At 45.2% G+C, this 13,732-nt stretch overlaps 1 protein-coding gene across 4 annotated transcripts in view; it reads left to right on the forward strand.

Annotated features, from left to right (window-relative positions):
* Positions 1-13,732, forward strand: part of LOC137449545 (myelin-oligodendrocyte glycoprotein-like) — a 42,752-nt gene that overhangs the window by 11,627 nt on the left and 17,393 nt on the right. The window contains exon 2 of one of the 4 annotated variants that reach the window (XM_068155153.1): positions 9,823-10,015. The exons of 2 other annotated variants lie outside the window; for them this stretch is intronic. The gene's annotated coding sequence lies outside the window, so the exon portion shown is untranslated. The remainder of the gene's footprint in view (positions 1-9,822; positions 10,016-13,732) is intronic. One more of the 4 variants, XM_068155154.1, reaches the window with a different exon arrangement.

Genomic DNA, 13,732 nt, shown 5'->3' on the forward strand with positions numbered 1-13,732 from the left:
TGAATTTCCTACCAGAGCTCCATTGATCACCAAACTACACAGCCTTAGAAAACCAAAATAAAGACCACTTGGAAAAAAATAGCAACTTTTGATTCAAAGACCAGCCTATCCTTTCTATTCTTGGTCCAGAAAGATCAGTATGAAACTGCAGTTAACAGCTCACAGCCTGGTTTCTTGAGAAAAGTAAGCTTTAAGTGGTCAAGAAAAGCATCTGCCAATTTCCTCCCTCTGCTCCCCAACATTACCTGTAGCTCTTTTACAGGTCTGTCCAAAATAAGAAGGGGGGGTTGGGGGGGTGGGGGGGGTGGGAGTGTGAGAGGAGGAGATTGTTTGCACTCTTCTCAAGGCAAAAGAAAAGACAAAACACCAAGAGAGCCCTGGAAAGTCAGCTCTTGCAAGAGTCCAGAGAATTTTTGTTAGAGAGCAAAATCATTAACAGCAGGAGACATCAGAGACTCCTGTCAGAATCCATTTGCCTATTCCATGCACTTCTGTGTAGTTTTCTTACAGCAGTTTCAGAACAACAGTTTGTCTTCCCCTTAGCACAGGCATTCTACTAGGAAACGCAACATCGAATGCAAAGCATTTCCAACTTGAGTGCTGGTAACTCTGTTCTTCAAGCAACCTGTACTGTTGTTGTAATAACATTAGTTGGGCTTCCTAGTCTCTTTGTCCTATTTTTTGTGTGTGTGTAAGACAAATAAGAGATTTGCCCTCTGCAGCTCTTGCCCACATCAGAAGTCCCCCACAGGATCATACAAGTCTGTTTGAGTTTATCTACAGCAATAACAACAGGTAACTGTATTGAGGGATACAACAGGTATCTCAGATACTGGCCAGGCTTACATTGCACTGCAGCCACATCTCCTATGAAGAAAAAGGGGGAAAGAAGAAACCAGTTGTACCCTATGAAGATGACAGCTTTCAAGAAAGTAGTTGCTTGCTTTGCTTTCAATCCCCAAGCTCACTACTTTGAAGAGAAGCCAGCAACTGTGTAGGCTTTAGCTTTGTCAATATTTTCAAAAGGCAGGAGTTGGGAAAGCAGTTCCATCAGGGCATAGGGGGAGGTTTAAGCCTGCAATATTTGGCAGCTGTCAGCTTTGGTTTTGTCATTGGTCCAAGAGCTCTCGAATCACCAGAACTTTCATCTTTTTACTCGTACAAAGTATTGCACGAGTACTTCGTGCTGGGTAGCTATGGAGAAGGCCAAAGTGAACTCCTGGAGAAGGGGATAGCTCTTCCATTTCTTAGCTGTTCACATTCATTACAATTATCTGACTACATTTTTTTCTTGCATAACAGAGGGTGCTACCCATACATGCAGGAGTATCAGAGTTACTTTGCTAGAAGATAGGTGATACTGAGTGTATGCTGCAAAGGAATGTTGTTCTATGAACAGTTCCTCCCTCCTCAAAAAGTTCTCACAACCTGCAGCTGCAGATCTGTTTGCAGCAATTAAAAGAAAAACCACAAATAAAACCCAGGCACCTTCACTTTTTCTTTAACAGAGCAATGTTTCTAGAAAGGCCAATCTCATGCTCCTCATCAATCTCATGCTTCCTGAGAACGGACTGTCCCCCAAAGATAAAAAAATCCTGGGTAGGGAATTGGCGGGTCTCATAGACAGGGCTTTAAACTAGTTTCGAAGGGGGAAGGGGCTGAAGAGAGTCCTCTCAGACAAGAGTCTGGGGGCGACAAGCTAGAGTTGGAGGTGAAACCAGCAGCCCAGCTGAAGTGCATGTACACTAATGCACGAAGCATGGGTAACAAACAGGAGGAGCTGGAAGCCTTGATGCAGCAGGAAAATTATGATATAGTTGCCATCACAGAGACGTGGTGGGACGACTCACACGACTGGAGCGCTGCAATTGACGGTTACAAGCTCTTCAGGAGAGACAGGCGAGGAAGAAGGGGTGGAGGGGTGGCCCTTTACATCAGGAAGGCACTAGATGCCATTGAGATGGAGGCTAGGGATGATCGGGTTGAATGCTTGTGGATAAGAATTAGAGGGAAGACCAGCAGGGCAGACACCCTGGTTGGAGTCTGTTATAGACCACCCAACCAGGAGGAAGATGTTGACAAAGCATTCTATAGGCAGCTTAGGGCTGTCTCAAGATCTCCGGACCTTGTTCTCGTGGGTGACTTCAACCTGCCTGACATCTGCTGGGAACTCAACACGGCAGGGAGGAGACAGTCTAGAAGGTTTTTAGAATGCATGGAGGACAGCTTCTTATCCCAGGTGCTGCGAGAGCCTACCAGGGGCAAGGCTATGCTTGACCTCCTCTTCACCAACAGGGAAGGACTGGTGGGCGATGTGGTGGTTGGAGGGTGTTTGGGGTCCAGTGACCACGAGATAATTGAATTCTCGGTTTTTGGTCAAGCCAAGAGGGGCGGCAAGAAGACCTTCAATCTGGACTTCCGGAGGGCAGACTTTGGGTTACTCAAGGAACTAATTCAGAGGGTTCCTTGGGATAAAGCCCTTAAAAACAAAGGGGTCCAGGAGAGCTGGACCTAATTCAATGAAGAATTGTTGAAGGCTCAGGGACAGGCTGTGCCAATGTGCCAGAAGATGAGCCGCCGGGGCAGACGGCCAGCCTGGATGGTTCATGAACTTTTAATGGAACTGAGGGAAAAAAAGAGGGTGTATCACCTTTGGAAGTGAGGGGAGGCAACCCACAGAATGTTTAAGGATGTTGCTAGGTCTTGTAGGAAGAGAATTAGGGAGGCAAAAGCACACTTGGAGCTTAAACTGGCCTCTACTGTGAAGGACAACAAAAAGTCCTTCTATAAATACATTAATAGTAAGAGGAAGGGGAAGGAAAACCTCCACTCCTTGGTGGATACGGAGGGGAACATTGTAACCAAGGATAAGGAAAAGGCAGAGATACTTAACACCTTCTTTGCCTCAATTTTTACTAGAAGGGCAGAACGTCTTCCTGACAGCTGGCCTGCAGAGCTAGCAGAAGGAGCCAGGGAGCTGCACAGTTTCCCTATGTTCCATGAGGCGGTGGTTGGAACTCTCCTTAGCAGCTTGGATCCCCACAAGTCCATGGGACCAGATGGGATTCATCCTAGGGTGCTGAGAGAGCTGGCAGATGAGCTGGCCAAGCCACTCTCCATAATTTTCCAGCAGTCCTGGCTCACTGGCGAGGTCCCAGAGGACTGGAAGCTGGCCAACGTGGTGCCCATCCATAAGAAGGGCCGGTTGGATGAGCCAGGGAATTACAGGCCTGTCAGCCTGACCTCAGTGCCAGGCAAGATCATGGAACAGGTCATCCTGAGTTCAATAACACAACACTTACAGGATGGCCAAGGGATCAGGCCTAGCCAGCATGGATTTAGGAAGGGCAGGTCCTGCCTGACCAACCTGATCTCCTTCTATGATCAGGTGACCCGCCTGGTGGATGTGGGGAGGCCTGTTGATGTAGTCTACCTGGACCTCAGCAAGGCCTTTGACACCGTCCCCCATAGCAAACTGCTGGCCAAACTGTCAGCCCATGGCTTGGACGGGAGCACACTGCGATGGGTTAGGAACTGGCTGGAGGGCCGAGCCCAGAGAGTGGTGGTGAATGGTGCCACATCCAGCTGGCAGCCAGTCACTAGTGGTGTGCCCCAAGTATCAGTGCTGGGCCCTGTGCTCTTTAACATCTTTATTGATGATCTGGATGAGGGCATTGAGTCCATCATCAGTAAATTTGCTGACGACACCAAGCTGGGGGCAAGAGTTGATCTGCTGGAGGGTAGAGAGGCTCTGCAGAGAGACCTCGACAGGCTGGACAGATGGGCAGAATCCAACGGCATGAGATTTAACACATCCAAATGCCAGGTTCTGCACATTGGCCACAACAACCCCATGCAATGCTACAGGCTGGGGTCAGAGTGGCTGGAGAGCAGCCAGGCAGAGAGGGACCTGGGGGTGCTGGTTGATGGTAGGCTTAACATGAGCCTGCAGTGTGCCCAGGCAGCCAAGAGGGCCAATGGCATCCTGGCCTGCATCAGGAACAGTGTGGCCAGCAGGAGCAGGGAGGTCATTCTGCCCCTGTACACTGCACTGGTTAGGCCACACCTCGAGTACTGTGTCCAGTTCTGGGCCCCTCAGTTTAGGAAGGATGTTGACTTGCTGGAACGAGTCCAGAGAAGAGCAACAAAGTTGGTGAGGGGTTTGGAACACAAGCCCTATGAGGAGAGGCTGAGGGAGCTGGGGCTGCTTAGCCTGGAGAAGAGGAGACTTAGGGGTGACCTTATCACTCTCTACAACTACCTGAAGGGAGGTTGTAGACAGGCTGATGATGGTCTCTTCTCCCAGGCACCCAGTACCAGAACAAGAGGACACAGTCTCAAGCTGCGCCAGGGGAGGTTCAGGTTGGATGTTAGGAAGAAGTTCTATACAGAAAGAGTGATTGCGCTATGGAATGGGTTGCCCAGGGAGGTGGTGGAGTCGCTGTCATTGAAGGTGTTCAGAAGGAGACTTGACGGGGTGCTTGGTGCCATGGGTTAGCTGTTTGGGTGGGTTGGATTGGTTGATGGGTTGGACACGATGATCTTGAAGGTCTCTTCCAACCTGGTTTGGTTTATTCTAATAAAGGTTATTCTAATAAAGGTTTTGATTCAGTAGCTCAAATATCAGCAAGTTACCACCTTTGATTGGTCCCAGGATTTGTTCAAGGGCTATAAAATCTTTATGATGAACATAATTGCATTTTGTAGCTTAGGAAAATAGAGGATGCAATTTAGGTGGTTGCTCTCACTCAGGGAAGCCATTGCCATGGAGTTTGTCTTCTAGATATACAAACCCTCAGCAAGGTGTCTGGCAGGGGCTTGGTCAGTCATCAGTTAACATCATTTTCTGGGGAAGAGCCAAGGCAAGTTATACCAACCTTAGTTAACCTCAGTGTCTTCTCCTCTCACCCTGGCATCCTGAGCTTGCATTTTCAGACCCACTACTTCCAGTGTTTCTTGTACCAATGCAGCAACTGCAACAGTGCTGGCTACTAATTAGTCTTATTTACCTGTGAAGCTCATCACTTCACAAATGAATACTTAATACCTGCTCCTAAAGGACAATAATAATTATTTTTTGGCTTGCATCCATCTTCCATTTCACACCTGTCAGAAAAATAAGGGTCCAAGTGATTGCAGGGTCACAAGTCAGAGGGGGTGTTTTGGATAGCAATAGGTCTGAGAGAGAAACTAATAAATTACTGAATCTTAGTGTTACATCTACACAACTCTGCTAAGATTGTCTTATCTTGCAAAAAGGTGCTTTCTGCAATATAGAAGTTAAAAATAGCTAAGAGAAGAGGGCTCACAATGCAGAAAAACAACTGGTCATCCTTGAGCCTGTTGGTGGCAACAGTTGCCAGCAAAAATAAACCTCTGTAAGCCAGGATTTTCCCTGTTCTCACAGAATTGAGCTGAAAAGTAATTTTGGGGAATGGAAATTCTCTGGCATTGGTGTGTTATACTTCCTTCTAGACGAGGCATTAAATGAAAGTCATTTTATTGACAATTCCAACAGCTAAAAGCAGTTTCTTGAGCCTGAAACAGTTTCCCTTCTGCTTCCTAGGGAAATTCTGGAGGACTTTCCTTTCTCCCTCTTCCTTATGACCAGCCTTTATCCACTATAAAAATCTGAAGTTTCAAGAGGGAGGGAATTTTCCTCTTTCCTTCTTTGAACTGATGACCTTTACCAAGGGGGTTTTATAAACCTGGCTTGGTGTGAAAGATAACTGCTGGCTGATTAGAAAACACACACTTGTAAAAATGGAGAGTGTTACAATATAAATAAAATAGCTCAATACTGTTCTTATTTTGTGTTCAGGAGCCCCTCCCTAAGTTTCATGGCACTCCAACTCTTTCAAGACACCGCACAGATAGGATGAAGAACAAAGATAAAATCTCGTGAATGTTTCCTTCTAAAGACTTATCAGCTGTAGGCAGTGCAAGAAATGAAAGAGTGCTGAGATAACCTAGGTACTATGCAAAGAGCCAAGGTCTGACCATATGCCTGCTTCACCATTTGCAGGACAGCAGGCCCAGCTTGAAATGCAGGCAAAACATGCTCGGCTTAAATCACCAAGAGCTCTGCTGAACCAAAGGGCCAGTAGCTGACTTGAGCTGGGAAGCACAAAGCAGCTGCTGCTCCTGCAACACCCATCCCTCCATAGCAGAAGGCAGCACCCATGCCATCTGTCTCTGTCAGCCACTAGGCCTGCTCTGTACTTTTCACAGTTGCCAGCAGCAGTAGCCTCTTTAGCCTGCTTTTTCAAGAAGCTTGAACCAGCTCTGCACATCTGTAGCTGTGCATGTACCAAGGAGTCCTTATCCCTCTGTCAGAGCTTAGTTACAAAGGAAGGGTTTGAGTCCTCATGACATTTCCAATGTAGATCCAAATTGAGGAGCTTAGCCTATTGAACGCTGGAGTTGCAAACTCTTTGCAGAAATTCCATCTAGGTATAGACATTTCAGTGTAGAAATGCTTCCACAGGTAACATATTAACAGCAGCATTAGATGAGAAAGAATTGTTTTGCATGGTGAATCTCTAAACCAGGAAGCACAAAACCCTGTAAAGCAAATTACAACTACAGTGGGAGGGAAAGGCCATGAGACAGACATAGGAAGGCAAGGAGAAATACCCATCAACCACACCCATCATATGCAAGAACGTCAATGTATTCCAATTGATTGTTCTTTTGCCTCTACCTGGTTTATGAGGAGCTATATACAGGGATTCATAGCACTTGATATATTAGATAAAGGAATTCAGAATTAAAAAAAGGATGTTTAGGTACTTAGGAGGGTCAGGGGAAGGGCAGCAAAATAACTTCACTCATCTTCCCTCATATTCCAATACAGCCTAGAAAATTTATCTTCAGCTTATGACCAGCATGAAACTCAAGGCTAGCAAGACTTATTGCCATAGCTTCTAAAAAGTTAACACCAACTGAAAGCCATCTTCATGGAATAAGATGAGCTCCCTACTCCAAAGCAATACTAGTAGCCTAAACTGGATCACCTCTCTCCAAAACCAGGTCTCATTTAGACAACTAGCTTCAGATCATTCACTTCAGAAATACCAGTAACGGTCAAGGTTGTATTAATCAAACACATTTTTGCTGACTACAGTTAAGTCTCCAGGACTCATACATGCAAATCTAAGCATCAGTTTAGCTGTTCGGTTGTTCAATAGAGTGTCCCAGAATCAGGTAATGCCACTGATTTAAGGCTCAGTTTGAGCAGAGGGGAAAAAAGTCAGTTCCAAAAGTGAAGAATGAAAAATTAAAGTTCTTGTTTCTATGTTAACATTTTGCTTTACAGTACCTCTGTCTTCACAGGTTAAACTAAACATCACCCAGAGACTACTAGATGCAGATATTCCAGATTACCTGCTAAGTCAGAAAAAAAACCATAATATTGATTCAAAAGTCAGGGGGGAAAAGTAAATTGTATTGATTCAGGTGAAGGAAGTTTTCCTTCCTTCTGCATTGTTGCTCATGAGATAGAATAGAATAGACCAGGTTGGAAGAGACCTTCAAGATCCTCGTGTCCAACCCATCAACCAATCCAACCCACCTAAACAACTAAACCATGGCACCAAGCACCCCAGCAAGTCTCCTCCTGAACACCTCCAGTGATGGTGACTCCACCACCTCCCCAGGCAGCCCATTCCAATGGGCAATCACTCTCTCTGTATAGAACTTCTTCCTAACCTCCAGCCTAAACCTCCCCTGGCACACCCTGAGACTGTGTCCTTCTTCACAGTTTAAAACAAACAAACAAAACCCCCACACCTATGGTGTGGTTTTTTTCATATACCTCCAATGTCTTGAAAAACCATCTCTTTGTCCTTGAGAAGTTATTCATCAAAAGAGGAAAAACATTTTGTTGGAACTGGCAGATATAGAGCAGTAGAAACTCTCAGAAAAGCAAAAGGGAATTGAAAGAAAGAGGAACTGTGGGGGAAGCTGTCAGAAAGACAATACAAAAAGGAACAACAACTTTTTGGGTTCTCTTCAGAAGTGTCACAAAAGAGCATGAGACCACACAACAGCAGTAATCACAGGGAGCAAGTCTCTCCCAGTAAGCACAAGGACTGGAAGTGCATGGGTTACATCATATGCTTCTTAGGTTGTGGTTCCTGAACTTCTACTCTGACAGCATCCAAACTGCAGCACTCAGAAATCCAGGCCTTATGATAAACAAGTCAGGGATAAGTGGGGCTGGGAACATGGAGGGCAGAAATTTCTAATTCAAGAGGTTTTCTGACAGAAAGCAAAGAAGTGAAAGGCATTGCCCTGCCATTCAATACTGCAGTGGCAGTTTCCTGAAAACTTGCTAAATCCAGCACAAAAGTGCTGTTGCAGAGAAGATAACACACATTTTAAGATAATAGGATAACAGCCCACCTACAGAAAAAGTATTACAGACAGTTGCCAGGCTGAACAGACCAACACAGACCTCACAGGCAGCTGTGACACAATGTCCCTCTGGAATCTGTTACACAGACATCCTTCTAGTACCTGGATTGACCCTCATCCAAGGGAATCAAGGAGATGACAGATATGAAATTCCTCAAAAATGGTAGCTGGGAATACAGATGGCATGGACCTTGACTGTGAGAAATGAATCAGACCAAAAATAACATGAAACCACTAGAGACCCACAAGTCTGCAGCATCCTTTGCTTCCTTCCTCCCAAAAGCTGAAATGAAACATGCTACATTTAACATCAGTCCCCTGATCCACCTAAACCCTTCACAAAGCCAGAAACAACTTCAGTTTAGTCTGAGAGCTATTTAGAAAGGTTATTCTGAAGCCAAGTATAAAGTCTAATTTCCTCAGAAGTTGCTAACACATACAAACTCTCTTCTTGTCTAAACACATTCAGAGGTTCAATGTTTTCCTCCAGACCTTTGAGGAAGATGTTTGTGTATTTGAATCCTGGAACATCTGATCAGATATAAACTGCAGTTTATTTACCACACACATCTGATTTCTATACACATGGATAAAATCCTTCTTACCAAAATTACTTTCTCCAAACCAGGGGAGGGTGCATAACTTCCCGTGGCAGTACTAGGCATGGGGCACAGCTTTTCACTGGAAGCAAGCCATACACCATCACTCATTCATTCTTTATCCCCAAGCAGGGATAACATTTCAGGTTAGATATGAATTTGATAACACACTTTCAATCCTCAGAACCTGACTGCACTCCACAGTAAGCCTTAAATGGGCAATGGAGAATTACTGCAGCACAGTGAAACACAAGCCAGTCCAAAGGCAGCACTCCACCCAGGCATACACCGCCTTCACAGGTAGTGTGAATAGAGCAGAGGGAGGGAAGAGAAGGAGCACAGGCAGAGTACACAACACTCCAGTGCACAGCAGATAAGAACAAGTTCAGAGAGTTTCAAACAGCTAAAACAAACATGAAAAACAGACCAGCTGCCCTTATAAGTGCATGAAGCTTGATACCTGAAGATAAAGATCTCAAAGACCAAGCTGCCACCACAGCACATATTACAGGCTGAAGATCGAGATAGTCCCCAGGGAGGTAAAGAACACATCTTCCCACTGCCTTGAGCTGAGATGGAAAAAAATCACACAGCAGCTAGCTACAGAAATGCTACCTGCCACTGCTCACCAATCCCTAGAAAAGTGCCTTTAAATTAGTGTTATTTCAAAATCTAAACCCCTAAAATACAAAGCCAATGTCATTTTTCAATGCATGCCAGTATGTCCCTCATTCACATCTCTCAAATACCTTTCCTTGAACTAATACAGGACAGCTCTCTAAATGATGCCTTGTTTTGTTCACAGGTTGCTTCCAGATAAGATCAGAAGTAATTACCCAGTTTCGATGCAAACAGTGACATCATGACTTTCTCTAAGAAGCCAGACAGTCATTTCTACTTGCTTCAGTCGTTAGCTTCCTAAGACCTATTAGCTAAAGCTGGAAGGGCTTTGTGGTAACTTGAGTGGAGAGCATTTAAAGGAATAACAAAAAATGTGGGTAAGAAATAGTAAGGCCACATTCCTCTGCTCAGGGCACTCACAGGATTTGATTAAGTCAGGGATAAAGGTACTCCCATACTCCTACAAGCATCAGTAACAATGCTTTGCTTGCATAAATCTGTTCTCAAAAGCCAAAGGCATACAAGGAAGGGAAGGAGGAAAAAAAAGACGACAAAACCCAAACCAACCAAAAACCCAAAACACACACCCCTAAAAAAAAACACCCCAACAAACCAACAACCAAACCCAAAACCTCCATAAAATCACCCCTACCAAAAAAGCCCAAACAAACCCAAACCACAGCTCCAACAAGTAAAAATCACCCTCAAAAAACAAACAAGCAAAAAGCACAAAACTCCACACACACTTGAAAAAGCTACTGATGAGTAAGGCACAAAGCTTTGCCAGGTGCATGAGCAGTTTCCTTCTTGACAATGGCCTTCATTCATCTACTCAGAATGACTGGTGTCTTCTCCAGCTGGAGCTTGTTCCAGCTTGTATCACCATTTATGCAGTGCTCAGCTGCATTACCTTGCCTTAGCCAGTACTGGAGGTTGGCAAATCAAGTGGAAGAGCTAAGGAAATCAATCCCTTCGTTATAACATCCAAATTGTCAGGTCCACTTAGCTCACAGTAACTTTTAAAACAGTGTCAAGCTTGGTAGTCACCATAGGGGTACCTCCTCCCTGTAAAAAGTTTCATCTCATCAGGGTCAGCCTCAGCATCTCTCTCCCTACCCTGGCCCACATCTAACTTTTCTCCATTGTCCCATAACAGCCTCTCATGATTGTCCCATAACAGCCTCTCATGATCTTTCTCTAGGTTTTCAGTTCCCAAGTCTCTTCTGGACTAGATCCCAAACTGATCATTCTTTGCAGTGAAATTGTACAGGTGCACGCTGGCCACAAGACATTGCTGCCTGATGACTGGAACTAGCTGTTTTTTCTGGTACCATAACCTGTCCACTCAGCCACCAAAACTGCCACCCACTGTATGAACAGCTGGGTCGCACTCCAGCTATGCCATTCCTGATGGCCAAACAGTTGCCACAGAAGTTATGAGAGAGGTTTATGGCAATAGAGGGGAAAAAAGGAAAAAACAAACAAACAAAAAACCCCCAACAACAAAAAACATGACCAAGCAAACAACCAACCACCCCCACAAAAGCCAACCACAAAATAATCCACAAACAAGCAAGCAAACAAAACCCACCCAGACCACACACCAAATCAGCACACAACACAGGCCCCTGGCTCATGCACAGCATCGCTACCCATGGCACTTTCTCTTCCTGCCACCCCAGCTCTCCTGACTAGCAGAGCTGTTCACAGGAGAATGCCTTTAGTACACTGCAACCACACTGTTTTCCAGGCTTAACAGAGCATTTATGGCAAAAAAAAATCACTTTCAGAACATAACCAGAGAGTTCTAGTGACCCAAGAGAATAAAGCCTTCAACAGTAGCATTTAGACCCTCTTTCATCTCAGCCCACCTTGGGCTGCAAAGAGACAATTTGACTCAACTTACTTTGGGACACAGACCTTCTATTCTACAGGCACTGGGAAAATTTGGTTACTTCCCTGCTTGGTTAATTTTGTTGAAGTCTGAGTTAATGTGTCCAATAAACAGGTTCACGTGAGGCAACAGCTGGATGACAGACATTGCCAAGAGGTTCAAAGCTTTGTAATTTAATCATTAGCTTTCATCACATCACATTTTAGTTATTTCAAGTAGGTTACTTTTTTAATTTGTTAGTATTAATTACTCAGGAAGTGACTCCTCTTTGCAAAGCCTTATTCAGTTTGTTGGTTTAGCCTTATAGTATAGTATCATAGTATCAGTCAGGGTTGGAAGGGACCACAAGGATCATCCAGTTCCAACCCCCCTGCCATGGGCAGGGACACCTCACACTAGATCAGGCTGGCCAGAGCCTCATCCAGCCTGGGCTTAAACACCTCCAGGGACAGGGCCTCAACCACCTCCCCGGACAACCCATTCCAGGGCTTCACCACTCTCAGGGGAAGAGCTTCCTCCTCACATCCAGCCTGAATCTCCCCACCTCCAGCTTCATTCCATTCCCCTTAGTCCTATCACTACCTGAGATCCTGAGAAGTCCCTCCCCAGCCTTCCTGTAGGCCCCCTTCAGATACTGGAAGGCCACAATGAGGTCACCTCGGAGTCTTCTCTCCTCCAGACTGAACAGCCTCAACTCCTTCAGTCTGTCCTCATAGGAGAGGTGCTCCAGCCCTCTGATCATCCTTGTGGCCCTTCTCTGGACACCTTCCAGCACCTCCTTGTACTAGGGGCTCCAGAACTGGAGGCAGTACTCCAGGTGGGGTCTCAGCAGAGCTGAGTAGAGGGGGAGAATCACCTCCCTTGCCCTGCTGGCCACACTTCTCCTGATGCAGCCCAGGATCTGATTGGCTTTCTGGGCTCTAAGTGCACATTGAGAGCTCATGTTGAACTTCTCATCCTTTGCCAGATTAAGAGGGATCAACTTTTAAATTAAAAAATGATAAATAAGTAAGTAAATAAACCCAAGTTGTTCATTTCCTAAACTTCCATTTTATTCAAACCACTACTTTAAAATGAGGAAAAAAAAAAAAAGAAAATATAAATAATCAGAGAATGTTAGAAGTTGGAAGGGACCTCCAGAGATTGAGTCCACATGTGAGACATCAAATAGAAACTAATTATTTTTCAATGCTGATCCATGTGGTGACTGAAACATCTTGCACCAGATGAACTACACAGAATAGGCATCAATCTCATCTTCAGCAGAACTGGAACAATTCTTTTGGAGGCTCATTGTAAACGTATTTTGTTCCAGAATCAGCTCAATCCAGAAAGAAATGTTATTTCAACTAAGCAGCATGGGCTTAAATGAAATGAAGGCTCAGCTGCTCCAGCTAAACCAGTCTGAAGCATTCCTGCAGTTAAGACAGTGCTTCTCGAAACAAGGCCTGCCTTGCCTCCTGCTTTATGAACAAGCTGAAGCTTGGGCAGAGAAGTAATAAAAGCAGGCCGATGACAAGAGAGCTCAACATTCACATGCAATTCAGATGCACTGAATTGATCCCACTTCCACCCTGATCCAAGATTTTTGCAGAGGCATTTTTGAGAGCCAGAAGCCCTGCAGGGACTGTGGGAGTAAGCCAGCCAAAGCTGGAATCACAAACAAGCTGGCTGAGCTGGAACAACCACCTTCATGTAGTTCTTGAGTCAGAATCAAAACTGTTAGAACACCAGTGACTCTTGAGAAAAATTAACTCCTAGGAGCTCTAACTTTTGGGTTATTCCTGTCTGCTGCTACTGCACCTTTACATACCTGGCCACACCTACCAAATTTTTAGTTCTTTCTGCATAGGAGATATTGTAAGGATCCCCTTTACCCACAGAGAGAGTGGGCACAGCTGCTAGGCTGCCCTCCTTCAGCCTGGTAAATGGCCTTGCTGCTGCCTAACAGCAGGCTGGCATGGAGTCCTCATTTCTTTAGATCCACTTCATTCTTGCCCCAGTACCAGGCCAGAGCACAGGATAAGCTTCTGGCCTTTTTGCACAACAGCCTTAGGTGTAGTGGAACATATGTACAAAACTGAGAGGGAAGATAAGCTCCATGGGACACTACAGAGAATTGGTCAGGCATCTGGCCTCAAAGGTGGCCTGTTTCTTTTACAAAAGGCAGGTAGGAAAGAAATGTATGGAAAATAAGCTC

Source organism: Melanerpes formicivorus, unplaced genomic scaffold (genome assembly GCF_026170545.1).
Source record: "Melanerpes formicivorus ecotype bairdi unplaced genomic scaffold, bMelFor1.0.p_v2 SCAF_30, whole genome shotgun sequence".
Taxonomy (NCBI): domain Eukaryota; kingdom Metazoa; phylum Chordata; class Aves; order Piciformes; family Picidae; genus Melanerpes; species Melanerpes formicivorus.